The 27229-nt window shown below is 36.6% G+C and overlaps 1 long non-coding RNA gene across 1 annotated transcript in view; it reads left to right on the top strand.

Moving 5' to 3' along the window:
• LOC109249493 (uncharacterized) overlaps positions 1-27229 on the top strand; it is a 57129-nt gene that overhangs the window by 16316 nt on the left and 13584 nt on the right. Inside the window, exon 2 of the long non-coding RNA XR_002072608.1 lies at positions 25641-25746. This is a non-coding gene — a long non-coding RNA (uncharacterized LOC109249493). The remainder of the gene's footprint in view (positions 1-25640; positions 25747-27229) is intronic.

Genomic DNA, 27229 nt, shown 5'->3' with positions numbered 1-27229 from the left:
GGGAGAATATTTTTGAAAACGACATAACAGATAAAGGGTTAGTATCCAAAATCTATAAAGAGCTTCTCAAACTCAACACTCAAAAAACAAATAGTTCATTTAAGAAATGTGCAGAAGAGGGGTGCCTGGGTGGCTCAGTCGGCTAAGTGGCTAATGTCAGCTCAGGTCATGATTTCAGTTTGTGAGTTTGAGCCCCACGTCGGGCTCTGTGCTGACAGCTCAGAGCCTGGAATCTGCTTCAGATTCTGTGTCTCCCTCTCTCTGGCCCTCCCTCCCTCACACTCTGTCTGCCTGTCTCAAAATTAAATAAACATCAAAAAATAATTAAAAAAAGAAATGTGCAGAAGACATGAATAGGCACTTTTTTAAAAGAAGACACCAGATGACTAAGACACACAGGAAAAGATGAACATCACTCATCATCTAAGAACTACAAATCAAAACTACAATGAGATACCACCTCATACCTGTCAGAATGGCTAAAATTAACAATACAAGAAACAACAGGTGTTGGTGAGGATGTGGAGAAAGGGGAATGTTCTTGCACCATTGGTTGGAATGTAAACTGGTGCACCATTATGGAAAACAGTATGGAGTTTCTTCAGAAAGTTAAAAATAGAACTACACTACAGTCCAGTAATTGCACTCCTAGGTATATACCCAAAGGATACAAAAATAAAGATTCGAAGGGGTATGTGCACCCAGATGTTTATAGCAGCATTATCAACAATAGCCAAACTATGGAGACAGCTCAAATGTCAACTGACTATAAATGGATAAAGAAGATGTGGTGTATATACACTGGAATATTAGCCATCAAAAATGAAATTTTGCCATTTTCAACAACATGGATGGGCTTGGAGTGTATTATGCTAAGCAAAATGAGTCAGTCAAAGAAAGACAAATACCATATGATTTCACTCATATGTGGTATGATAATATGTGGGGTTGTAGGAGAGGGAGGGAAACTAACCAGAAGAAATTTTTAATGATAGAGAAGACATTGAGGTTTGGTGGAGGGAGGTATGTGGAGGGTGGGTTAATGGGTGATGGGTATTAAGGATAGCCCTTGTTATGCTGAGAACAGGGTGTTGTATGGAAATGATGAATCCCTGAATTCTACTCCTGAAACCAATATTGCACTGTATGATAACTAACTAGAATTTAAATAAAAATTTGAAAATAAAAATAAATAAATAAACAATAAATAAATAAATATATAAATATATAAACAAAGTAATAGTCATAAAGATATTCAATGGACTTGAGAGGAGAGCAGAGGACCTCCGTACAACCTCAACAAACAGAAAACAAAAAGAACCAATCAAAGATAAAGAATTCAATAACTGAAATTAAAAATTCACTAAAGGGAATAAATTGTAGACTAGAGAAAGAAAAATAAAGGAGCAGAGTAACAGAAAACAATCATGCTGTACAGGAGAGAGAAAAATTATAATAACAAATGAAAATATATTAAGGGAACTCAACACTACCATTAAGCATAAAAGCATTCACTTTATAAGGGTCCCAGAAAGAACAGAGAAAGGGGGCATAAAATTTATTTGATGAAAGCTTCCCAAATCTGGAAGGGAAACAGAAATCCATATAAAGAGGCACAACCACAGGAGATCCAAACTAAGACACATAGTAATATAAATTTCAAAAAGCAGCTATAAAAATGTTTAAGAGCAGCAAGAGAAGACAAGGGAAACCCTATAAGGCCATCAGCTGATTCTTTAGGGAAAGCTTCAGGCCAGAAGGGAGTGGCATAATATACTCAAAATGCTGAAAGACTCTATTCAGCAAGGGTATCATTCAGAATAGAAGGAGAGATAAAGAGTTTCCCAAACAAAAGTTAAAAGAAATCATGACCGCTAAGCTAAATCGGTCCTATAAGAATTGTTAAAGGAGACTCTTTGAGTGGAAAGATAAGACCATAAGTAGGAATAAGAAAAGTAGGAAGCATGAAACCAGTAAAATTAAGTATATAGAAACCACTTATGGGATTCACAAAATAAAAAAAGGTAAAATATGACACCATAAACCTAAAATTTGGGGTTGGGGGAGTAAAGATTGGGTTCAAACTTAAGGAACCAACAACTTAATATAGACTGCTATATCCAGAAGATGTTATATACAAACCAATGTTAACCACAAATCAAAAATCCGCAATATATATACAAAAATAAAGAGAAAGGAAAACAATTATATCACTAAAGAAAGCCAGCAAACCATGAGATGATAGCAAAAGAAGTATGGAACAGAGAACTACAAAAATAGCTATAAAGCAAGTAACAAAATAGCAATAAGAACACACCTATCAATAATTACTTTGCAAATAAACTAAATACTTTAATTAAAAAACATAAAGTGAAGGAATGGATAAAATAAAGCAACACACATCTACATGCTACCTACAAGAGACTCATTTCAGACCTTAAGACACTTGCATATTGAAAATGAAAGGATGGAAAAGAATTTATTATGTAAATTGAAGTGAAAAGAAAGCTGGGATAGCAATGCTTATATTGAACAAAATTGACCTTACAGCAAAGACGATAACAAAAGACAAAGTAGAACACTACATAATTATAAAAGGAACAATCCAACAGAAAGACATAACAATTGTAAATATTGATGTATACAACACAGGAGCCCCCAAATACAGAAAGCAGCTAATAATAAATATAAAGGAACTAATCAATAGTAATACAATAATAGTAGCAGGCTTTAACATCCTACTTACATCAGTGGATAGATGGCTTAAACAAAAAATCAATAATGAAATAGTGGCTTTGAATGACACACTGGGTAAGATTGCTCTAATAGATATATTCAGAATATTCCATCTTAAAATAGAAGAATACACATACTTTTCAAGTGCATGGAACATTCTCTAGAATAGGTCATATGTTAGGCCACAACACAAGTCTCAAAGAATTTCAAAAAGATTAAAGTCATAGTTATGCATCTTTTCTGAGCACGATGCTATAAACTAGCAATCAACCACAAGAAAAAAGTCTGGAAAGAATGCAAATACATGGAGGTTAAATAACATGCTACTAAAGAAATATGGGTAAACCAAGAAATTAAAGATATTTAACTTAAAAATACATGCAAACAAAGTGAAAACAAAGGGTCTAAAATATTTGGGATGTAGTATAAGTTGTTATAACAGGGAAGTTTTTGGCAATAGAGAGTTAACATAAGAAGCAAGAAAAATCTCAAATCACCAGCCTAACCAAAGACAGCTTGAAGAACAACAAACAAAACCCTAAACCAGTAGAGGGAAGGAAATAATGAAGATTAGAGCAGATATAAAATAGAAACTAAAAAGAACAAAAATAAATAAATAAAAGCCACAGATCAATGAAACCAGGAGCTGGTTCTTTGAAAAGATCAACAAAATTAATAATCCTTTAGCCAGACCCATTCATAAAAAAATTAAAAAAAAAAACAGAGAGAGAAAGGACTCAAATAAAAATCAGAAATGAAAGAAGAGACGAAACGACAAACACCACAGGAATACAAAGGATTATAAGATAATATTATGAAAGATTATATGTCAACAAATTGACAACTTAGAAGAAATGGATAAATTCATAGAAACATATAACCTCCAAAAGTGAATGAGGAAGAAATAAAAAATTTGAACAAACTGATTATCAGCAATGAAATTGAATCAGTAATCAACAAACTCCCAACAAGAAGTCCAAGTGCAGTTTCACAGGTGAATTCTACCAAACACTTAAAGAAGAGTTAATACCTATTCTTTTCAAACTACACCAAAAATAGAAGAGGAAGGAAAGCTTGCAAATTTATTTTATGAGGTCAACATTACCCTGATATCAAAACCAGATAAAGACACTACAAAAAAAAGAGAGCTGCAGGCTAATATCCCTGAAGAACACCAGTGCAAAGATACTTCACAAAATATTAGCAAACCAAATCCAACAATATATTTAAAAAATCATTCATCATAATCAAGTGGGATTTATTCCTGTGATGCAGGAATAAGGTTCAAGATTTGCAAGTCAATCAACATGATACATCACATCAACAAGAGAAAGGATAAAAATCATGTGATCATTTCAATAGATGCAGATAAAGTATCTGACAAAGCACAACATCCATTCATGTTAAAGACCCTCAACAAAGTAGGTTTAGGGGGAACATATCTCAACATAATAAATACATTATATGACAAACCCACAGGTAACATCATAGTCATTAGGGTAAAACTGATATCTTTTCCCCTATGGTCAGGAAACAAGACAAAGATGTCCACTCTCACCATTTTCATTTAACATTGCTAGGCACAATAATCAGACAAGAAAAAGACATAAAATGCATTCAAATTGATAAGGAAGAAGTAAAATTTTCACCATTTGCATATGAAAAGATACTATATAGAGAAAACAGTAAAGACTCCACAAAAAATCTACTAGAATTGATAAATGAATTCAGTAAAGTTCTGGTATACTGTGGAGAATAAGCTTAGAAATTCCCTGGGCTTACACCAATGGGTTAACAAGGCATTATGGGTTAACATAGAATTAATGTTATGGGTTAACAAAGAATTATGAAGCCATAGGATGCTCACACCTGAGCTTGGGTAAACAAGACAAGGCCACCACGAATAGGGAGGTGCAAAGGCACCCGATAAATAGGTATATGAAATAAATAAGATTAGATATCAGGGTGGAAGCACTCCCAATTTAGTACTATAGCAGAAAGCTGCTTTTACATGATGGAAGGACCTAGCTAGGTAAACAGGTAAATTGGGCTATAGACCGCTGCAGTGCAGGTGAGACAGCCCAAAGGGGAAATGATTAATAAAAGAAAAGATGTCTTGTTAACTCTGAGGTCACATGTCCTACCTGTCTCATCCCCTAGGCTAGCTAAGATAAACAGAGGTGGTGCCTCATATCTGTTGTAAACAACCTGCCTGACTGCCCAACATCAGGATTTTGCTTTGTATAAACCGAAACCCCTAACCCCAGATATGTTCAAGACCCCCTTTCCCTCATGTTCATAAGTTAATGTTCACAGATTCATTGTCACTTTGTGTACATCCATCACCATGTTTGTAAGGCTCTGATCCTAATAAAAATGGGGCAAGGAGACTTATTCAGGGCTCTTGTCTTTTCTCGGACATTAGCCATCTCTTGCTTTTCATCCTGCATCCCACTCTCTTCCTAGACAAGAGAGAACTTTAGACCCAGAGTCTACGAAAGTATACAACATCAACAGATGGAAATCCTTAGTATTTCTATACACTAATAATGAAGTAGCAGAAAGAGAAATTAAGGAATCAATCCTATTTACAGTTGAACCAAAAACAATAACATACCTAGGAAAAATTTAACCAAATAGGTAAAAAACATATACTCTGAAAACTATAAAACATTGATTAAAGAAATTGCATATGACACAGTGAAATGGAAAGACATTTCATGCTCATGGATTAGAATAAGTATTGTTAAAATGTCTATACTACCCAAAGTAATCTACAGATTTAATGCAACCCATATCAAAACATGAACAGCATTTTCTCAGAACTAGAACAAATAATCTTAAAATTTATGAGGAACCACACAAGACCTCAGATAGCCAAGAAAATCTTGAAGAATAAAACTGGAGGTATCACAATCCCAGAAACCAAGATATATTACAAAACTGTAATAATCAAAACAGTATTGTACTGGCACAAATTTTGACAGATAAATCAATGAAACAGAAGAGAAATCCAGAAATAAACCCATGATTATATGGTAAATTAATCATCCACAAAGCACAATAGAATATGCAATGGGAAAAAGGCAATTTCTTCAACAAATGATGTTAGGAAAACTGACAGCTGCATGCAAAAGAATAAAATTGGATACCCTCTTACACCATACACAAAAATAAATTCATTATTGATTAAAGACTGAAATGTGAGACCTGAAGCCATAAAAATCCTGGAAAAGAGTGCAGGTAGTAATTTCTGACATCAGCTGTAGCAACATTTTCTAGATATGTCTCCTGAGGCAAAGGAAACAAAATCAAAAATAAATGATTGAGAATACCTCAAAATAAAAAACTTCACAGCAAAAATATTCAACAAAACTGAAAGAGAATTTACTAAATGGTAGAAGATGTTTGCTACTGATATATCCAATAAAGGGTTAGTACCCAAAATATATAGAGAACTTACAAAATTCAATACAAACAAAAAATAATCCAATTAAATCCAATAATACAATTAAAGTAATCCAATTAAAAATCAGGAGAAGACATAAACAAACATTTTTCCAAAGCAGACATATAGATGGTAAACAGACACATGAAAACATGCTCAACATCGCTCATCATCAGGGAAATGAAAATTAAAACCACAATGAGATATCACCTCACACCTGCCAGAATAGCTAAAATCAATAACACAAGAAGGATGTGAGGATGTGGAGAAAAAGGAACCCTCTTGTACTATTGGTCAGAATTTAAAATGGAGCAGCTACTATGGTTCTTAAAAAAATTAAAAGTAGAATTACCATGTGATCCAGTAATTCCACTTTTCGGTATTCACTGAAAATATGGACACACTAATTCAAAAAGATATATGCAGCCCTATTTATTGCAGCGTTATTGACTGTATATATACATATATGTGTGTGTGTGTGTGTGTATGTATAATTGCACCATTATTGACAATATATTCTACATAATATAATTATTATTATAATAAAATTATTAAAACCATAACCATAAAAAGGAACCATAAAAAGGAATGAAACCATACTCAACCATAAAAAGGAATGAAATCTTGCAATTTCCAACAACATGGATAGATCTAGAGTGTATAATAGTAAGTGAAATAGATTAGTCAGGGAGACAAAACCATATGATTTTCAATTCATACATGGAATTTACGAAACAAAAGAAATGAACAAAGAAAAAAAACAAAAAATTGACTCTTAATTATATAGAAGAAACTGCTGGTTATCAGAGGGGATGCTGGTGGAGGGATGGGTGAAATAGGTGGAGATTAAGAGTAAATTTATCATGATGAACAGTAAGTTAGTAATTGTATAGAATTGTTCAGTGACTATAGTGTACACTTGAAACTAATATAGCACTGTAAGTTAACTATGCTGGAGTTAAAATTTTTTAAATTTTTAAAAAATAAATGTAAAATATTAAAAAATAAGAAAAGTGTCTGATATATATTCTCATTTTTTTTTAATTTTCAGTGTTCTGTGTGTGTGTGTGTGTGTGTGTGTACGAATTTCTAAGTAGTATCACATTCCTTTTGATTGAAAAACTTCCTCTAACATCTTTTATAATGTTAGTCTGTTCTAAATAAATTCTATGAGTTTCTGTGTTGCTGGCAATGAATTGCCTCATCTTCAGTTTATCTGAAAACATCTATATTTACCTTTATTTTTGAGAGATACTTTCATTTGGTATAGAATGCTGGATAGGCAATTTTTTTCTTTCAGTGCTACATGTGTTTACCCATTGTCTTTGTCATGCATAATTTTGGATACGAAGTCTTCTGTAATTGTGTATGCAGTGGTTTTTTTTCATTTTTTCATTTTTTTGAATTTTTAAAAAAGTATTTTGATTCAGTTATTTAACATACAGTGTTATATTAGTTTCAGGTGTACAATAGAATGATTCAACCATTCCATACATCACCCAGTGTTCATCATGACAAGCGCACTTCTTAATCTCCATCACCTCTTTCAGCTATCCCCCCATTTCCCACTCCTCTGGTAACCATCAGTTTGTTCTCTATAATTAAGAGTCTATATTGCTTGGTTTGTCTCTCTCTTTTTCCCCCCTTTGCTCTTTTGTTTTGTTTTGTAAATTCCATGTAAGAGTGAAATCATATGAAATTTGTCTTTCTATGGCTTATTTCACTTTATGTTATCTAGCTCCATCTATGTCACTGCAAGTGGAAACATTTCATTTTTTATGACTGAATGACATTACATTGTATACATATACAAATAACACTTCTTTATCCATTCATAAATTTATAGACATTTGGTTTGCTTCTGTATCTTAGCTACTGTCAATAATGCTGCTATAAACATAGCATGCATGTATTTTTTACTTTTTGAGGAAACTTAATACTTCTTTCCACATTGGCTGCACCAGTTTGTATTCCCAACATCAGTGCACAAGTGTTCCTTTTTCTCCACATCCTCACCCAATACCTGTTATTTCTTGTGTTGTTGATTTTAACCATTCTGACAGGTGTGAGGTAATATCTCATTGTAGTTTTGATTTGCATTTCTATGATGATGACTAATGATTAACATCTTTTAATGTGTCTGTTGGCCATTTGTATATCTTCTTTGAAGAGATATCTGTTCATGTCTTCTGCTTATTTTAATTGGATTATTTGTGGAAGGTTTTTTTGGCGTTGAGTTTTATATGTTCTTTATATATTTTAGATATTAACCCTTTATTGGATATGTCATTTGCAAATATCTTCTCCCATTCCATAGGTTGACTTAGTTTTGTTGATTGTTTCCTTTGATATGCAGAAGATTTTTATTGTGATGAAATCCCAACAGTTTATTTTTGCTTGTTTCCCCCCCTGCCTCAGGAGACATATTTAGTAAGAAGTTGCTATGGCTGATGTGTAAGAGGTTATTGCCTGTGTTCTTCACTAGGAATTTGATGGTTTCCTGATTCTACTCCTGAATCTAATACTACACTATATGTTAACTAAATTGAATTTAAATTTAAAAAAAAGGAAAAGAAATAGAAAAGATTTTTTAAAAAGTAAATAAAATAAAGTGTGTCTCTTGTAGACAGCATATAGATGTGTCTTGTTTTTTAATCCATACTGTCACCCTATGACTTTTGATTGGAGCATTCAGTCCACTTACATTCAAAGTAATTATTTATAGATATGCATTTGTTGACATTTTATTTTATTTTGTGATTGTTTCTAAAGATTTTCTCTGATTCCCTCTCTGATCCTCTGATATATTCCCTTCATGTTTTGCTGATTTTCTTTAGTGATATATTTAGATTTATTTCTACCTTTTGCATATTTATTAGTGGTTTCTGATAATAAGGTTACCACTGGGTTTGTATATAATATCTTGTGCATATAGTATTCTATATTAAGTTGATGGTCGTTTAAGTTTCTTTTTTCCTTTACTGTCCATATTTTAGGTATATGTTATTATATTTTATATCTTTTTCTGTATGAGTGCCTTGACTGATTTTTTTTACAGAAATATTTCTTTTTACTGCTTTTGTGTTTTCTACTTTCATATTGTCAATTTTGGTCTCTCTTTTCCATGCAAATAGTCCCCTTTAATAATACTTGCAAGGCTATCTGGGAAACACTTTATCTCTCCTTCTATTCTGAATGATAGTCTTGCTGGATAGAGCATTTGTGGCTGCAGATTTTTCCTATTCAGCACTTTGAATATATCATGCCACTCTCTTCTGGTTATCAAAGTTTCTGTTGAAAAATCTTCTAGCTTTACAGGATTTCCCTTGTATGTTACTTACTTCTTTTGTCTTGCTGCTTTAAATTTTTTTGTTTATTTCTCACTGTATTTTGCCAATTTAATTACAATATGTCTTGGTGTGGGTCTGCTTTTGTTGATTTTGATAGGAGTTCTCTGTGCCTCCTGGATCGGGGTATCTGTTTCTTTCTCCAGGTTAACAAGTTTTCAGCTATTATTTCTTCAAATAAAATTCTGCCCGCTTTTCTCTCTCTTTTTCTAAGACTTTTATGATACAAATGTTATTGTGTTTGATGGAGTCACTGAGTTCCCTAAGTCTATTCTCATTTTATAAAATTCTTTTCTCTCTTTTGTTCAGCTTGATTACTACCCATTACTCTGTCTTATAGCTCACTAATTTGTTCCTCTGCTTCTTCCATCCTGCTATTCATTCCATCAAGTGTGTTTCTCATTTCATTTATTGAGCTCTTTATCTCTATTATGTTATTCCTCATCTCTGTGTTAAGGCTCTCAATTATGCCTTCCCCTCTTAAATCCAGTGAGTATCTTGATGATCTTACTTCAAATTCTTTATCAGACATGTGACTTTACATCTGTTTCACTTAGATCTCTGACAATGACCTATTCCTCTTCTTTCCTTTGGGATAAATTTCTCTGTACCCTCATTTTGTCTTCCTTTTTGTGTCTGTTTCTCTGTGTTAAGAAAGTCAGTTATGTCTTCTGCTGTTTAAAGTAGTGACTGTATGAAGAAGATGTCCTTGAGTGCCCTGCAGTGCAGTGTTCCCTGTTCATCAGAAATTGGCACTTCAGGAGAGTATCATATGTGTGTTGCTAATGCCCTGCTATTGTGTCTCAGTAGAGTCTCCTTTCAATGCAGTTGTCTTCATTGACTCTCTGCCTGTTGTTGACTGTGCTTGCTCTGGTTTTGTTAGTGGGACCCAGGCAGGCTAGCTCTGAGGGGGTGTGCCCACCAGGGAATTTGGGAGCCAGGCAGGGATGATTATAAAATTTTCACTGAGCTTCTAGTTCTATGCTAGATCCCCTCCACCACAAGTGCTGTGGTGGCTGGGGGCTGTGAGCTGGGGTGGCTAGGACACAAGACTGGACATGAAATATGGTGTTCATCAGGCACAGCTGGGGCTGGGTGTGAAGGTGGCTTGTGGCAAGTGGCTGGGTGTGGGACAGTAACTATGTGTGGCTTGGGGTGGCAACTGTGTACCCAGCAGCTGAGTGAGGTGCACTGCAGTGGCTGGCCATGGTGTGGCAGCTGGGTATGGCATGCAGGATCAGCTGTGCATCCAGCATCTGGGCAAAGCATACACACTAACAAAATTTTTCCTGAGCCAGGGCCAAAGCAGGCTTGGAGTGGACAAGTCCTCAGGAGAACTCATTGGTGTGGCACACCACTAGCCAGTTCAGTAGCAAGTGTCTGCACAGCACCACCTCCCGCAGGTTGCTCTGTATTTATACTGGGGAGCAGGAGAGAAAAATGATGTTTGCCATCTCCCTCTTTTTTTTTTAATATGGAATTTATTGTCAAATTTGTTTCCATACAACACCCAGTGCTCATCCCAAAAGATGCCCTCTTCAATGCCAATCACCTACCCTCCCCTCCTTCCCACCATCCATCAACCCTCAGTTTGTTCTCAGTTTTTAAGAGTCTCTTATGCTTTGGCTCTCTCCCACTCTAACCTCTTTTTTTTTCCTTCCTCTCCCCCATGGGTTTCTGTTAAGTTTCTCAGGATCCACATAAGAGTGAAAACATATGATATCTGTCTTTCTCTGTATGGCTTATTTCACTTAGCATTACACTCTCCAGTTCCATCCACGTTGCTACAAAGGGCCAGATTTCATTCTTTCTCATTGCCACATAGTACTCCATTGTGTATATAAACCACAATTTCTTTATCCATTCATCAGTTGATGGACATTTAGGCTTTTCCCACAATTTGGCTATTGTTGAGAGTGCTGCTATAAACATTGGGGTACAAGTGCCCCTATGCATCAGTACTCCTGTATCTCTTATACCTCATTTTTGAAGTCCCTGAAGATGCTCCAAAATCAGTATGAACAGATCTGTCTCCTGTTTGCCCCCAGAGCTGTGTTAAGTGCTGTTTTTAAGTTGCCTTTCTGCACAGGCTGCTGTTTCTTTAAGGGAAGCAACCCACCTATCACTTTGCCTCCCAGCTTGCCCAGTGCTGATTCAGCTAACTTTTAAACTCCAGGCTCCAAGTCCCACTGGTTTTACAATCTCATGAAATTTAGCTCCTCTGGTTTTCAAAGCCAAATATTAAAGGATTTAGTCTTCCCCATGTGAGCTCCCTGGTGAGAGGGCCTGTTTCTCTGCCCTCTCCACACACCCAACTCCCCCCCTCATGTCAATAGCTTCCCTCCACAATTTGGACCTTCCTAAGCTTTCAGAAGCAACTTTTTCTCTATATTTAGCTGTGGAGTTTGTTCTGCCACTGTTTGGATTGCTCTCTGGTTTATTGACTTGGATGTAGATGATCTAGTTGTAAACATGAATGAGGAAAACTCAGGGTTGTCCTGCTCTGCTGTCTTCCCAAGGTCCTTAAAGCATATATAGCATTTCTTTTTCTCTGGCTGCCTTGAAGACTTTCTCTATACTTTGGAGCATACTACTTTATGTAACTAGGTGTGTGTGTGTATGTGTGTGTGTGTGTGTGTGTGTGTGTGTGTGTGTATTTGTCATATTTGATTCCTATGCATTTATTGGATCTTTGGTTTGTTGTTTTCATTAATTTTGGAAATTTTTCAGCTATTATCTTTTTTTCATTCTGTCTCTCTTCTAGAGACCTGAAAGGGATGCATTAGACCATTTGATATTGAACCATATCTTTTGGATGCACTGTTCAGTTTTTTATCCCAATTCTTTTATTTACTTTTAGATAATTTCTATTGACTTCTTTCCTTGGTTATGTCCATCTGCTAAAAGCCCACTGAAGGATTTCTCTGATACTATGTTTTTATTTCTAACATTTATACTTGACTCTTTTTTATTACTTCCAATTCCCTGATGAAATTTCAAATCGGTTCATGCATGTTATTCATCTTTCCTACTAGGTTCTTGGAGATTAATCATAGTGATTTTATTTTTTTAATTAATTTATTTATTTGGAGAGAGACAGAGCATGCACGAGTGGATGAGGGTAAGAGAGGGGGAGATAAGTCCAAGCAGAGTCCATTATGTCAGCATGAAGCCTGATGCCAGACTCAATCTCTCAAACCGTGAGGTCATGATCTGAGCCAAAATCAAGAGTTGGAGGTTTAACTGACTGAGCCACCCAAGCACCCCTAATCATAGTTATTTTAAAGTCCTGTATGATATTTCAAATATATGGGTCATCTCTGTGTATACTCTGCTGATTGCTTGATTTCTTGACAATGTTTTTTTAAAATCTTTTTTGAATCTCAATTTTTGACTAAATGACAAGCATCATGTATAGAAAAGTAGGTACTGAGATAAATAGCATACACACAATCACTTCTTCAGGCACACCATTAATGTAGAGGATGGAGTCAATCTGGTCAGTAGTTAAGCTGGATTGTTTTTGCTTTCATTATCTTCAGTGCCTGCAAGCTTCCAAATTCTCTTGTAGTGGGCTTCTGTTACTCTGTGTTTAGTGGGTACCTGAATGCAGAGAGCTCCACCCTCAGTTTTCAGTCATTTTTGCATGTCTGTAAAGGTTATCTATTTCTATGTTCACGTTCCTCTCCCAGAGGTTGACTGATGTGATGTTTGAAAGATTCTTAGTTCTCCAGGTCCAGCTGCAGTCTCAAGCAAGCCTAATGAACCTGGGCTATGAGGAGCAGGCCTTCCCAGTGTGGTTTTCTCTTTCACTGCTGTCTCTATTAACATTTCAGAAACCATCTTTATTAAAGATTTGTTTAGCCCTTAAAATTATAAATTCTAAGACCTAATGGGGACATTTAAGTCCAACTACTCATCCAAGTTCATGTAGCCATCTAATTGCCCAGGCAATTAGGTTATTTATATAACCTAGAATTAATAGGACACTAACATTAATGCAGACTATTCTATCTCTGGACAGCTCTGATTGCTAGATCTCTCTTATGTCTAGTTGTGATTGGTCTTCTCATAATTTCCACTAATTAACTATACCTGTTTAGGCTCAATATAAGTTCAATATATCTTCTATATAATAGCTCTTCAAATACTTGAAGACAAGAATTATTCATCCATATTTTAATTTAAAAAATGTATTGAATGCCAATGTGCCAAATACTCTATTTGTTACTATAGCTTTGAAAAAAGTTATAATTCTTGTTTTACAAGATCTGAAATTCTAGTGGTAACAATAGAAACTGTAATGCAATATGGTAAGAGAATTAACTGACATAAATTTGAGCAGAATGTTTTAGGAACACAGAGAAAGAATATCTACTTGGAGGGACAAAAAGTGCTAGGGATGGCTGCCTAGAAGAGCTGAGACTTGTAGGAAAGTAAGAATTAGGTATATGGCAGGAAGAAGGACATTTCAGGCAATGAGTACTATTAGCAATGGCTTGGAGGTGTATATAGTGGAAATAAAAAGAAATTCAGGTACAGATATGAAGGGTAAGGAAGGCACACCTGGGAGCACATCACAGTGTGTACTATATGCTTTATCCCATAGGCAGCAAGAATCATAGTCTACAAAGTCCTTGTAGAAGACAAGCATAGTGTATAGTATAGTATAGTATAGTACAAACAGACATATGCAAAAGATGTTTGTAAGAGTTCTACTTGTGCATAAAGTGGAGAACAGTAGTATTTCAGGGAGTGTGTTCATCATGCTGTTCAGCATGAAAATAAGCACTCTCAGAAACATCTTTTATACATATGTGTCTAAACAGTGTTTTATATGTAGAATAGTGGGTGAATGCATTCATTCATGGAAGTAACATTTGGAATACTTGGAAATGTATAGGCACATTTTTGGCTCATAGTGACTAGAGATTATAGCTGGCATTTAGTGGGGTGGAGCTGGGAATGCTAAATTTGCTGTAGTGTCCTATAATCCAGAAGATAGTGCTATATGACAAAGGAAGTGTGAACAGCACCCCCTTGGGAAGCTTAAAGAACAAAATCTGGAAGGTGGCAGGAAAGGTTGGAATCAAGGGCACAGGTCCAAAGGTAGACCTAAAACAAAAAGGGAAATAGCACATTTTTAGAGACTAGTAAACAGGAATAAAGAACTAGTAACAGAGGAATGAAGTTTATTTTAGATAATGTTAGAGGTCGAGGAGGAATCATACCTGAGAACTAATAAAGAGAAAGCAAGTTTGTCTGAAAATAAAGAAGAGGATCATTGAGTGGGTGGCCTGAAGACAGAGGTGATGGGTGACCCAGTCATCATGAGCGTAGAATAGGAAGTAGGCAGGGCAGGATTTGTGGGAGATCTGAGCACCCTGCTGAGTACTGAAAAGATCCAAAGAGTATCAGAAAACATCCTACCAGGAATCAAATAGTGCTCACAAACTAGGATAATTTAGTGACAGTTTAATAAAAGGACTACTTACAGAGGTGTGAGACGGTTGTTTAGAAACAGGATATGCAGTATCCTGGGGTTAGTGACAGCAGATCCCTATCACCCTTAAGCCTGAAAGACACCTGTAGAGAGGGTTACTGTGAAAGGAGGGGTGGTTTTGGGTCAAGGGTGCAGTTAATCTCAGCACATTCTCCTGCCTTTCTCTTATTTCCTGCCAGGCCTTCCCAGTGTTCATACTTAACCAGAAGTCAGAGTTCATGGTAGCCTGTTATATAGCCTATTATCCAAGTCAGAGTAGGGTAGGGAAGGATGGATAGTCTGAGGGACAAATAGAAAATGTCTAGTTCTCAGAGTATGGTTTAAGATTGAATAACAGAAAAAGATAACTTGGTGTTGATGAGATCCAGGAATTTAGAGATTGTTATTTAGTGGAGCTTTAAGGACATCAATGGCAGAAGTTGGATAGAAAATGTGACAGCAATCCATGGAGTTTACCTGTCTTGTATCCTTTCAAGAAAGGAAGTAAAGTAAGCATGGCAGTTTAAGAAGAAAAAAACAGTTTTTTTTTTGTGGTAGAAATGTGTGTGGTAGAAATGAGTACAGTTCACCAAACCTACTTTCTTTTCTGTTCAGGGCATATGGCTAGACTCCATTTGCCAGCCTTTGGTTCAGTTAGGAAGGGCCATAGAGCTAAGTCCTGGCCAATGGCATGTGAGTAAGAGTCATACACACTGCTTCTTGGCCTGGCCCTTAGAAGCCTCCTGCATGAGTCTCCATGTTTCCCACTTCCATATGTTGCCAAAGGGGTCACCTGACCATGAAATAACATTGGACTTCTTTGTGAGCACAAAATAAACTTTATTGTGTCAAGTCACTGAAATTATGAAATTTTCATGTTGATAGAATAGTTATATTTTCCTTTAAGATGTCATTCCTCCTGGGTCAAGCTAAGGATATGGTGATGAGTGAGTAGAATCCTAGAAGCCCTGTGTAGCAAAAATGGGCAGACAAGTGCTGACCAGGGGAGGAGGTGGAGAATAAAGGTAAGAGGAAATTAAAGAACATTTCAAGATGAGACTGAGGAATCTTTGAGAAATGATGACATTGACAGCAAGAGGAAAAAGAAGAGGAGAGGAACAAAACAGATCTGTGGTTGATGAGCCTGGCTTTGAAATTCAAAATGTTAAATTCTAGTTGGCACTGAAGATGCCAGGAAGTACCTGGAGACAAGAAGGTAAGAGGGAAGTTTAATCTAGCATTCATTCAGTTGTTTGTTGAGGACAATGAGTTCACTGAGGGACAAAGAGTACTCTGAGTCACAGGAAAATGCCTGTGGTCACTTCGCGGTGGGAAAGATATCAGAATGAACACTGAAATCTGCCCAAGCAGTTAGAAATCTATGAGAAATGGGTTAGTCCACTTTGATTAGTTCTGAATGAGCCTTTTACTTCTGACTAGCATGACACTTTACATGGAGTGGGTATTGAAAATAGTCATTGCAGAAAATGAATAAAAGAAGGAATAAAAATGAATCCTTTAAAAGTTTTGGAAATATTCCTTCTGGTAAAATTATGACTCAGGACACAGTGTGTGTACATGGGAAGAGTCTGTTTGTAGCCTTCATGGAGTCAGGAATGTCCCAACCCCAATTCCATTTGGAAATCATCAAAGTAGGGACAACAAAAGGAAAGTGAGGATTTGTTTAGTCAGAGAGTGGATAGTAGTGAACTTGAGTAGGGGTGCATTCTTTTTAGTGAAGTTGCTAGAGCTGATTGGAAGTAGTATGAGAAAATGCTCCATTCTGACTACCTTTCCAAACCACTTCCCTTGCTTGTAAGGCCTGTTTTAGACAACAGACCCACTCCCTCTAAATCTCTTCAGGTGGCAAGAGGAAGGGCTGCTTGGCCATTACTCACTTAAACTTCTAGTAGATTTAGAAAGTGGTCCTCAGTTTTTTTCCCAACTGAAGAAAATTATTTTGAAATAATTTTAGAATTATGGAAGAGTTGCAAAGATACTACAGAGTATTCATATACATACTCACCTAGTTTCCCCTAATGTTAATATCTTATTTAAACATAGTACAATTATGAAACTATTATTACTGTAAAAATTATTACAGTAAAAATACAGATTTTTAATTCAGATTTAACTTGTTTCAATGAAAGCTATTATTGCATCATTTGCAGGCAGCCAGTTTTTATCATAGTCAACAGCAAGAGATCATCTAACACACAACTATTTTCAAGTGACAATTCAGTTTTCAACTCTTAAAGCTCTGTTTGCAGATAAGTAGGATATAAAAAGGAGATTTAAGGCTTTGTCTTTACCACAGGGAATGAAGTTTTAATGGAGTTCTGAGAACAGGTGACAACTGTTGAAAGAGGCATCTGGAAAGAGGCAGCGCTGGGATCCTGAAGGAGGCAGACACGGGGACTGGTGGTAAAGATGGTCTTGTATGGCAAGACATCTTGACTTCCTTGTCTCACTCACATCCCCATCTGAAAGGGTGAAAGTACCAGTAGGTCAATTCTGTGGTAGGTTATTGTGGGAAGAGACAAACTACATGATAGAGAGATAATGGTTGTGGAGCTCTTTACAGTTTACAAACTTTTTCACAAAATTACTAATGGGTGTCCAGAACCCGAGTTTGACTAACCACAGATTAGTCTTAGAGCCATGAGGAGCCTCAGAGAGGATCTTGCCCAAACCAATAGTCATAGAAAAGACACATGGGCCCAGAGTTGCTTCTGCTGGGTGACAGCTGAGGGAGGGCCAGCCCAGCTTCTGACTTTCCATCCCATTTTTGTTCTACTCGATATTTTCACTTAAATCTCCAGAATACCCAACTTGGGTAGTAAAACTCACATCTGAGAAAACAGAAATGACATGACTTGTTCTTGGCAGTCTTTTTAGTTAGGATCATAAGGTTGGTGCAGAGAATCTGAGACTTTACATCAAGGTCATCCAAAACAGAATAGGCCAAAGAGAAGAAGAAATCCTGTTTTGAGTTAATAAGGAAGAGTTAGGAAATTGCTGGCTTGGAATGTGGAATACTCTTTTACAGTATTCTATGGCCATGTGCTCAGAGAAGCTGGTGTGGAGCATTTTCTAAACCTCTGAACCTTCATGGGAAATTTTCATGCCTAATGACTTTCAGGTCACTCATTGTTTTTTTCATGTGCTTTAAATGAGTATCTTTATGCTTTAAAAATATCCCAGAGTACTTGAGTTTCATTTGTAAAGTGGGTTATCAAATGTATTGTCTATTTTTGTAAAGAAACACTTGTTGTTTTACTGAATGAAAGTATTTATGGGATTTTCTTACAAATGAAACAACACTGAGGTTTCCTGAAATGAAGTGAAACAAGGTCTTGCTCTGGTCTGGCCTTCGTGAAGTATGCATAGGAACCTCTTTCTCTGTCTCAAAAGTGACAACGTGGCCTTTGTAGAGACATCTCTCACAGCATTTGCCCGTGATACAGGGAGAAGTTTGGGGCCTTTAGAGGAGTTTCGACTAGTTTCTATTGGGTCCCTAACAACATATCTCCCAAACCTCTCTGCCTCCCATCCGGGATCCCAGATTGGGAAGAAGATATGTATCTGTGCTTGGAGGGAAGAAGGGAAGTAGATGCAGGGCCCTTTATGCCTGAAGCCACCGGGGTGATTAGATGTCAACAATCTCAGTGACTGATGCTTAGTCAGTGGATGACCTTTTACTCTAGAGCGTTTAATTAGAGAAAGTACTGCATATGAAGACAGATTAGGAGGCTTTCACTGAACCGTAATGGGTTTTTTTAATGTTTATTTTTAGGAAAGAGAGAAAGAGGATCTGAAGCATGCTCTGTGCTGACAGCAGAAAGCCCGATGGGGCTCGAACTCATGAACCAAGAGATCATGACCTGAGCTGAAGCCAGATGCTTAACCCAGGCACCCCAAACCATAATGTTTTTAAGCAGACTCTTCACACAAATAGGAGAGAGTCCCTTTGGGTTGGCTTGAGGGTCCCAGGCTGGACTCTCACACTTGCCAAAATCTACTTCCATGTTCTGTCAATGGGGCAGATTTGAACTGCTAATTGAGGTGACACTGCTTACAGAAAATAAACTTTTAGTATATAGTATATCCTTGAAAAGTGAAAACAGAAAAACTAGTATCTTAGCAAATTCCCTTTTTTCCTTTAAAAAAAATGCTGGGGATGAGGTGAAGAAAGGGAAAGAACAATTGTCCCCATTCATGCTTCTTGTCAGCATAGCTGATCAAACTCTTTAATTTCAGAATTGCTAGATGCTATGGTGGTATTCTTCAGGACATCTCATTTTCCTACCCTTTTCCAGGCACCCTTCACTAATATATTTGCTCATTGCCACATGTGCTTAATAAGATAAGCCTTCATCTCAGAGGCAAGGGCTGGCTGTCCCTATGGTTGACTTTCTCTTCCATGAGATGTTCTGCTGTTCTTGTCCCCACCCATGGATGTCCCACTCAGTTCCCAGGGAGGCCATTTTTGTCCCCCACAAAGCAAGCTCTAGGCAGTGTGGTTGTTGGAGGAAAGATTTAGAATCACCCCAGTCTCCCTAAAGTTTATTCCAGAAGCATGGGTGGAGTCATTTGTTTTCATCAACATTTGAGCTTAAAGCTTGGCCATGGAATTTAATAAAACAATTTAAGAATCTTTCACAGAGATATATAAAGTAGAAGGAAACTCTTTTAAGGTAACAAATATGTGGATATAGTATACTTGTTCAGAGCCAACACTGGAGAATGGGGTAACTTTGTTTTGGATTCAAATGAGGTAAAACTCTAAAGGAGTATGGCTCAGTTTCTTTGTGGTTCATAAATCAATTCTGAGGGCATTTCTGAAAATTAAATAACAAAAACAAAAACAAAACATTCAGGCAAAAGAACTGTTGTCTATCCAGGTTGTATAATTTATCTGCATAAACTTAACACTGCCATATTGTTGAAGCAGAGCCTAAATCTCAGGCCATTTTGCATCCCTGATATCAGCAGGAGTCTTAAAAGTAAGGCCATTTTCTTACACAGGTGCAATTCATCATCACACCTACCAAAACTAACTTCTAAATATTGTCCATACTTAAGCTTCCTCTGATTATCCCTAAAATGTCTTTGAACACTTGACTTACCAACTATTATATTGAAATAACATGTTACAAATTACATTGAAGGCAGAATTTGTTTGAATGTAGGAGTTCCGATGTGGGTTTGAAACTATTCAATGTAAATACTAACCTCTCCAAAAAACAGTCCCTTTTCTTAGGACCTCAAATTTCCAGGGCAATCACTTAGTGCTCTGGAGCAAGAACTTGATAAGAAGAGGTATTTCTAGAGAAGGGTAGAAGAAACTCTTTCATTTCTTGAGGTTACACACTGATAACTTCATCCTGACCAGAGAGAGCTCTAATGTGAAGGAGTTTGCACTAAGTGAGACTCAGTGGGTCTTGGTTATAGCTCATCCCTTTCTTAAGCTAGTTTTGGGATCATAGGAAGGCACTAATTTATTTTAGCCTCAGCTTTCTACTTGGTAAAATCCACATGTAAATATCGTTTCTGCTCACTTGACAGGGGGTAAAAAATCTTGTGCATGAAGGTTCTTAGAAAAGCAGTGTGCTAAAGCTATGAGAGGCAGTGCTGTGAACAGAAATGATGGTTAAATACAGGCATGCTTGTACAGACATGTGCTCATGAGCTGGCCTTTTAGCATATTAGTGTGCATGATGATATCTATATTTTGTTATTTCCACAGAGGAATAGTTTGTTATATAATAGCAAATAGACTTCACATGACTGGTGTTCATGAAGTGCAACAGTATTTCTTCCATAAATCTTAGGAGATATAGTATAAAACAAAGTGCCATCAGGAGACAAAATTTACTTGTAGAATTTCCCCCTAAAAATTATAGGACACTAATCACTTAAATGACTGCAAAGTTTGAACACATTTTCTAAAAGTAAACTTTTATGTAACTGTTTCTTTTGCTTTTGGCCCTGAGCCTCTGTGCACTTCTGACTTCCTTCCTCTTGGGCCACTCTGAATGTTCTCTGCACACCTGTCTTCAGAGATCTGCCTCTCAGGGTGTACCTTGGAGTTTTTCCTGTACCTGTCTATGTTCAAATTTATTCCATGGGATCAATTACCATCTACTTCTTTTTTAAAAATTTCTTTATTTATTTTGAGAGAGAGAGTGCATGCAAGTGGGATAGGGACAGAGAGATATGGGAGAGAGAATCCCAAGCAGGCTCTGCACTGTTAGTGTGAGCGGGGCTCGAAGTCGTGAACCATGAGATAGTGACCTGAACTGAAATCAAGAGCCAGACACTGAAGCAACTGAGCCACCCAGACACCCTTGACTGTGACTTCTTGTGCTCATGGCCATGGGAGTCCAGAATGGTTCATCCAATTTCTTCAAAACCAAACAGAAATATCAAGGAATTGGAGAAAATAATGAAACTCAGCTAGAACTTCTGTCAACCTACCTTTTCATGGGTTAAATGCTTCCCTCCTTTTTTTGTGATCATAGATTTGCCAAAGGCAAGCAACCAGAAGGCCAAAAACAGACATTTTGTTACTTGATGCTTATACCTCTCCTTATATGGAGCACAGATTGGGGTCCTATGTCTAGTTTTGCACTCCTTGAGACCAGAGCTAAATGTGATTTATCTCTAAAACCTCATGGAGCCTGAGAATTACCAATTTATCTAGGGTAACACCTCTCAGTTGTGACATTTGACAGATGAATTTGTGTTTCTCCTCTGTGACTTTGTTACTTTAAAGAGAACCCTCATTCAGCAATATTTGCTGTCACATGGTCAGTTTTATATCAGGCAGTACAGGCCATAGTTAAGTGCACAAGCTCTGGAGCCAGGCTCTTTGAGTTCAAATCCTAGACTGTTCCTAATCAGTTATGTGGCTTTGGGCATTAGTGGACCTCTTTGTATTTCAGTTTCCTCTTGTGTACAATGGGGATAATAGTATAGATCTGAAAAAGCTGTTCTAAGAATAAATGCTAATACATGTAAATAAATGCTAATACATGTTCTAAGCGTTAGAACGATGTCTAACAAATAGTAAGTACTCAATGTTATCAAAGTGCCTAGGGATGGACATGCCCTTGAGAATGGGGTACATGTACAGAATCTAGAACATGCAGATCTTAAACCCTAAACTGTGTTGCTCAGACCTTAATGTACCTCAGAATCACCAGGGAGTTAGGTAAAAATACAGATGCCTGGGTCCGCTGCCCCAACCCCCCTGATTGATCGCATTGCAACCAAGTTTGAGAACTACTTCATAGACAAAACTGGATTTTTTCCCCTTCACGAAATAAAAACTTTGAAAAGTAGGTAACCAAGGCACTTCTTTCCTCCTAAATTCTTTTAATCAGTCTAAGCTAGTGGAGGAGTATTCAATAATGAGGGCTGACTTCCAACAGGGACTGCAGGGCTGCTGTGAGGATCATCATTTGTGTGTCATTAACAGATGGCAAGGTATTCTTAAAAACAGTGGCATTTTTCAAAGGTTCTGATTAGGAACGTACAGTTTCAAAACCCATTTGTCATTGGAAACATCACCATAGATAATATATCACCCATCAACTTATATATAATGGTTTTTGTGTTGTGACTTGGTACTGTCAAGCAGGATAACAAACCTTTAAAAAATAATATATATTAATTTCCTCCTCAAAAGAATCTCCTTATTCTTATGAAGATATGTTTTAAGTTCTTTATCAAGTGACTGACAGGACTGAGATGGGATTGGGGAACGGCTCACTCAGCTTTGAGTAGCTTTTCCTGTCTAGTAAGGATCCCAAGCATTCTTAGGAGGTGGTTAAGCCCTCAGCTTGCTATGTTCAGGTAGTCAGTCTGATCACAGAACTATCTTCCTTTTAAAAAGTGATCGTATATTTTGTTATGTTTTCCTCCTAATATTTATGCAATCTCTTCTCCCCCTCCTCCCCCTCCTCCTCCCCCTCCTCCTCCCCTTCCTCCTCCTCCCCCTCTCTCCCCTCTTCCCTCTCCTACCCCCTTCTCCTTCTCTTCCTTCTCCTTCTCCTTTTTCTCAGTCTTGTCAGGTTTTGTCCCCATTCTCTTTTACATTTTCTCAGAGAACCAACTTTCAGCCTTGTTGGTTTGATCATCTCTGGTGTATCTTTGTTTTGTACTTCTTTCATTTCTGTTTTTTATTATTTCCTTCCTTTTTTTTAAACTTTTGAGTTTGAGACTTACCTCATATTCAATCTCCTCTGCCCTTGAAGTAATTCTTCAACTGCAGCTCACATTTTGATATGAAAAATTTCATTATTGTTTAGCTCTCAATTTTTCTAACTTTTGTGATGTTTTCTCTTGTGACCAAGATGTTCTTCAGTAATCTGATCTAAAATTTCCAAACATATATGGGGTTTTAAAAGTTTTCCTGTTACTGATTTCTAACAGAATTTTATTGTGGTCAGAGAACTTGTTAGTGATTCTTTATTATTTCTTGAGCCTTGCTTTGGGGCCAGTATGTGGTGAGTCCTCTAATGACTGTAAAGTTCTATAAATTTCAGCCAGATTTTTTTCTAATTATGCTTTTTATTTACTTTTTTTAATATGAAATTTATTGTCAAATTGGTTTCCATACAACACCCAGTGCTCATCCCAATAGGTGCCCTCCTCAATACCCATCACCCACCCTCCCCTCCCTCCCACCCCCCATCAACTCTCACTTTGTTGTCAGTTTTTAGCAGTCTGTTACATTTTGGCTCCCTCCCTCTCTAACCTCTTTTTTTCCCTTCCCCTCCCCCATGGTCTTCTGTTAAGTTTCTCAGGATCCACATAAGTGTGAAAACATATGGTATCTGTCTTTCTCTGTATGACTTATTTCACTTAGCTTAACACTCTCCAGTTCCATCCACATTGCTACAAAAGCCATATTTCATTCTTTCTCATTGCCACATAGTATTCTATTGTGTATATAAACCACAATTTCTTTATCCATTCATCAGTTGATGGAAATTTAGGCTCTATGAAGAAGTCACCAAACTCCACACCCAAGAAACAAATAATCCAGTGAAGAAATGGGCAGAAAACATGAATAGACACTTCTCTAAAGAAGACATCTACATGGCCAACAGACATGAAAAGATGTTCAATATCACTCCTCATCAGGGAAATACAAATCAAAACCACACTCAGATACCACCTCACTCCAGTCAGAGTGGCTAAAATGAACAAATGAGGAGACTATAGATGCTGGTGAGGATGTGGAGAAATGGGAACCCTTTTGCACTGTTGGTGGCAATGCAAACTGGTGCAGCCACTCTGGAAAACAGTGTGGAGGTTCCTCAAAAAATTAAAAGTAGATCTACCCTATGACCCAGCAATAGCACTGCTAGGAATTTACCCAAGGGATACAGGAGTTCTGATGCATAGGGGCACTTGTACCCCAATGTTTATAGCAGCACTTTCAACAATAGCCAAACTATGGAAAGAGCCTAATTATGCTTTTTTATATTTTCTTCAAATTTGATAATTATTTTCCTTGCTTAACCCATTAATACTAAGAAAAATGTGTTTAAATCTACTAATATAATTGTGGGTTGTAAATTCCAGCGATTTTTAAATTACATATTGAGGTTATATTGTTAAATGTACCTAAGTTTAGAATCATTTTATCTTTCTGGAAAATTGTTACTTTTATCACTATATAGTAGCAATTTTTATTCTTAAATAGATTTTGCTTTAAAGTGTGCTTTAGTTGATATCAAATTAGCACTACTAGTTTTCTTTCCATGAATATGTTCTTGACATAATTTTTTTTAGCCTAGTATTCTTTTGCTTTTAATATTTATGAGTCTTTTTATTTTATTTATTTATTTATTTATTTATTTTTTATTTATCTATTTATTTTATTTTATTTTATTTTTTTATTTTAGGACCCAGATATAACACATTTTAAAGTAACATATAGATGGATATTTTTGTTCTAAAGATCTCTTTTATTGAAAAAATCATTTTTGACATTAGTTAATTAATTTAAAAATATTTTTACCTGCTTCATTTGCATTTTCTGTTTACTCTTTTGATGCTTCAATCTCCCCATATTAGTTACTTCTATTGGTTTAGTTTTTAAAAAACTTCCTCACCAACATACACTGATTTGAGTTTCTATTCTATATTTTTACTTAAAAGTTTTTTAATGTTTATTTTATTTTTGAGCAGGGGAGGAGCAGAGATAGAGGGAGGCACAGAATCTAGAGAAGGCTCCAGGCTCTGAGCTGTCAGCACAGAGCCTGACTTAGGGCTTGAACCCTCAAACCATGAGATCATAACCTGAGACAAAGTCAGATGCTTAACCGACTGAGCCACCCAGATGCCCCATCTTTACTTAAAAAAAAATCAAAACACAACATTTTTATTGCAAAATAATTTAAGACTTGCAAAAAAAGAGCTTCAAAAATAGTATAAAACATTCTGTATTCTTCCTCTTCATCTAGCTTCTTCAAATATTAATATCTCACATAGACATAGTACAATGGCCACAACCAGCAAGTTAACATTGATACAATATATTATTAACTCATCTACAGATCTTATTCAAACTTCACTGATTGTCTCACTGATGTTCTTTTCTCTGTTTCAGGATCCAATCCCGGATCACATGTTACATGTTAACTACATCTCCAATTTGAGACAAGGCCTCAGTCTTTCTTTGTCTTCCATGACTCGACACTTCTGAACAGTATTAGGTATTTTGTAGAATGTCCTTAGTTGAGCTTGTTTAAAGTGTCTTTGTGGTTAAATTAAGTTATGAGCATCACTTCTCTGCTTTTTTTTTTTTTTTTGCCAAAAGTGTATTAGTGCTACCTGTTGGCAAATTGGAAGTGTTCAGTGCCAATGTGGTTTGCGTCCCGTTGTTATGCTTTTCACATCCTGTTTTTCTATCTCATACCCCCTAATTCACAGACAAGAAAATGCTCAGATCCAGGCAACCTGCTAAACTTCAAGTCGTCCTGGACCATAATGGCCAAGAGGCCAAAGGAAAGACCCTTTTAACAGTTGCTGGTTATAGCTGAATGTGAGAACTCTTGGGAACTGGTCTGGAGAACATGTAATTTGAGACTATGTCCAATACTACTTAGGAGGAACAGTAATTTATTTATTCCCTTTAAAGCCTCCAGATTTCGGGGCACCTGGGTGGCTCAGTTGGTTGAGCGTCTGACTTCGGCTCAGGTCATGAACTCACGTTTCATGAATTCCAGCCCCGCGTGGGGCTCTGTGCTGACAGCTCAGAGCCTGGAGCCTGCTTCAGATTCTGTGTCTCCATATCTCTCTGCCCCTCCCCTGTTCACACTCTGTCTCTCTCTTTCTCAAAAATAAAGATTAAAAAAATTAAAAAAAAAAAAATGTCTCCAGATTTCAGTGGTGTGGTTCCTTCTGGACATTAAGTATATTCTAAATCGTTATTTTAAGAATCCAGTAATTTTAAGAAAAAAATCTCATTTAGTGAGAGCTAAGGGAAAAATCAAGGATCCTCCTTTGTAGCAGTCTCACCAGAATTTATTTTGAGGCAGAAAACATTTGGCTCTGCTGAGTGTCTGATTAAATCTTAAAAATAATGCAGACAACTCATGTGGGGAAATAGGCCCACAGAACAAAGACAATGATTCTCCTAAGGGCCTCAAGTTTGAACAAGTCAAACAGAAATCAAGCTTGGAATCTCTAATCTCTGCTTTGCAGTCCAACACTTGCACATGTTCACTTTTAGCTAAGCTGTCTAATGCTTAATACAAAACATTGTATTTGTGTATCATGTCTATGTTCATGACATATATTCCTTTGAGTATTAAAATACAAACTGATCAGTTATCGATTGTATAAGTAAATACTTGGAAAAATGATATTATGAGGTTTCCTTTATTCAGCATATTTATGAGCAACTACTAGCACATGCTTATTTTTAAAATTCCATTATTGTAGCTCTTCCACTTCTGCAAGCACCTAAAAATTTAGAGCACTTTGTGTGTCTCTAAGTCCAACCTCCCTTAATATGTAAATGAGTAAACAGATGCATTGAAAGGTAAAGTGACTTTCTCAGTGTTGTGCAGATTTAATGACAGAGCTGAGGGAGAAACCAGCTCAGAACCTTTTGATTTCATTTTCTCTATTGCTTACGCATTTTCTATTTCACTGATTTGTGCTCTTCATTATTTCCTTCATTCTACTTGCTTG

The sequence above is a fragment of the Panthera pardus genome, unplaced genomic scaffold (assembly GCF_024362965.1).
Source record: "Panthera pardus isolate Hobbes unplaced genomic scaffold, ASM2436296v1 HiC_scaffold_17, whole genome shotgun sequence".
NCBI lineage: Eukaryota > Metazoa > Chordata > Mammalia > Carnivora > Felidae > Panthera > Panthera pardus.
The sequence above is the reverse complement of the archived record's forward strand: the minus strand, read 5'-3'. Positions and strand labels throughout refer to the sequence as shown.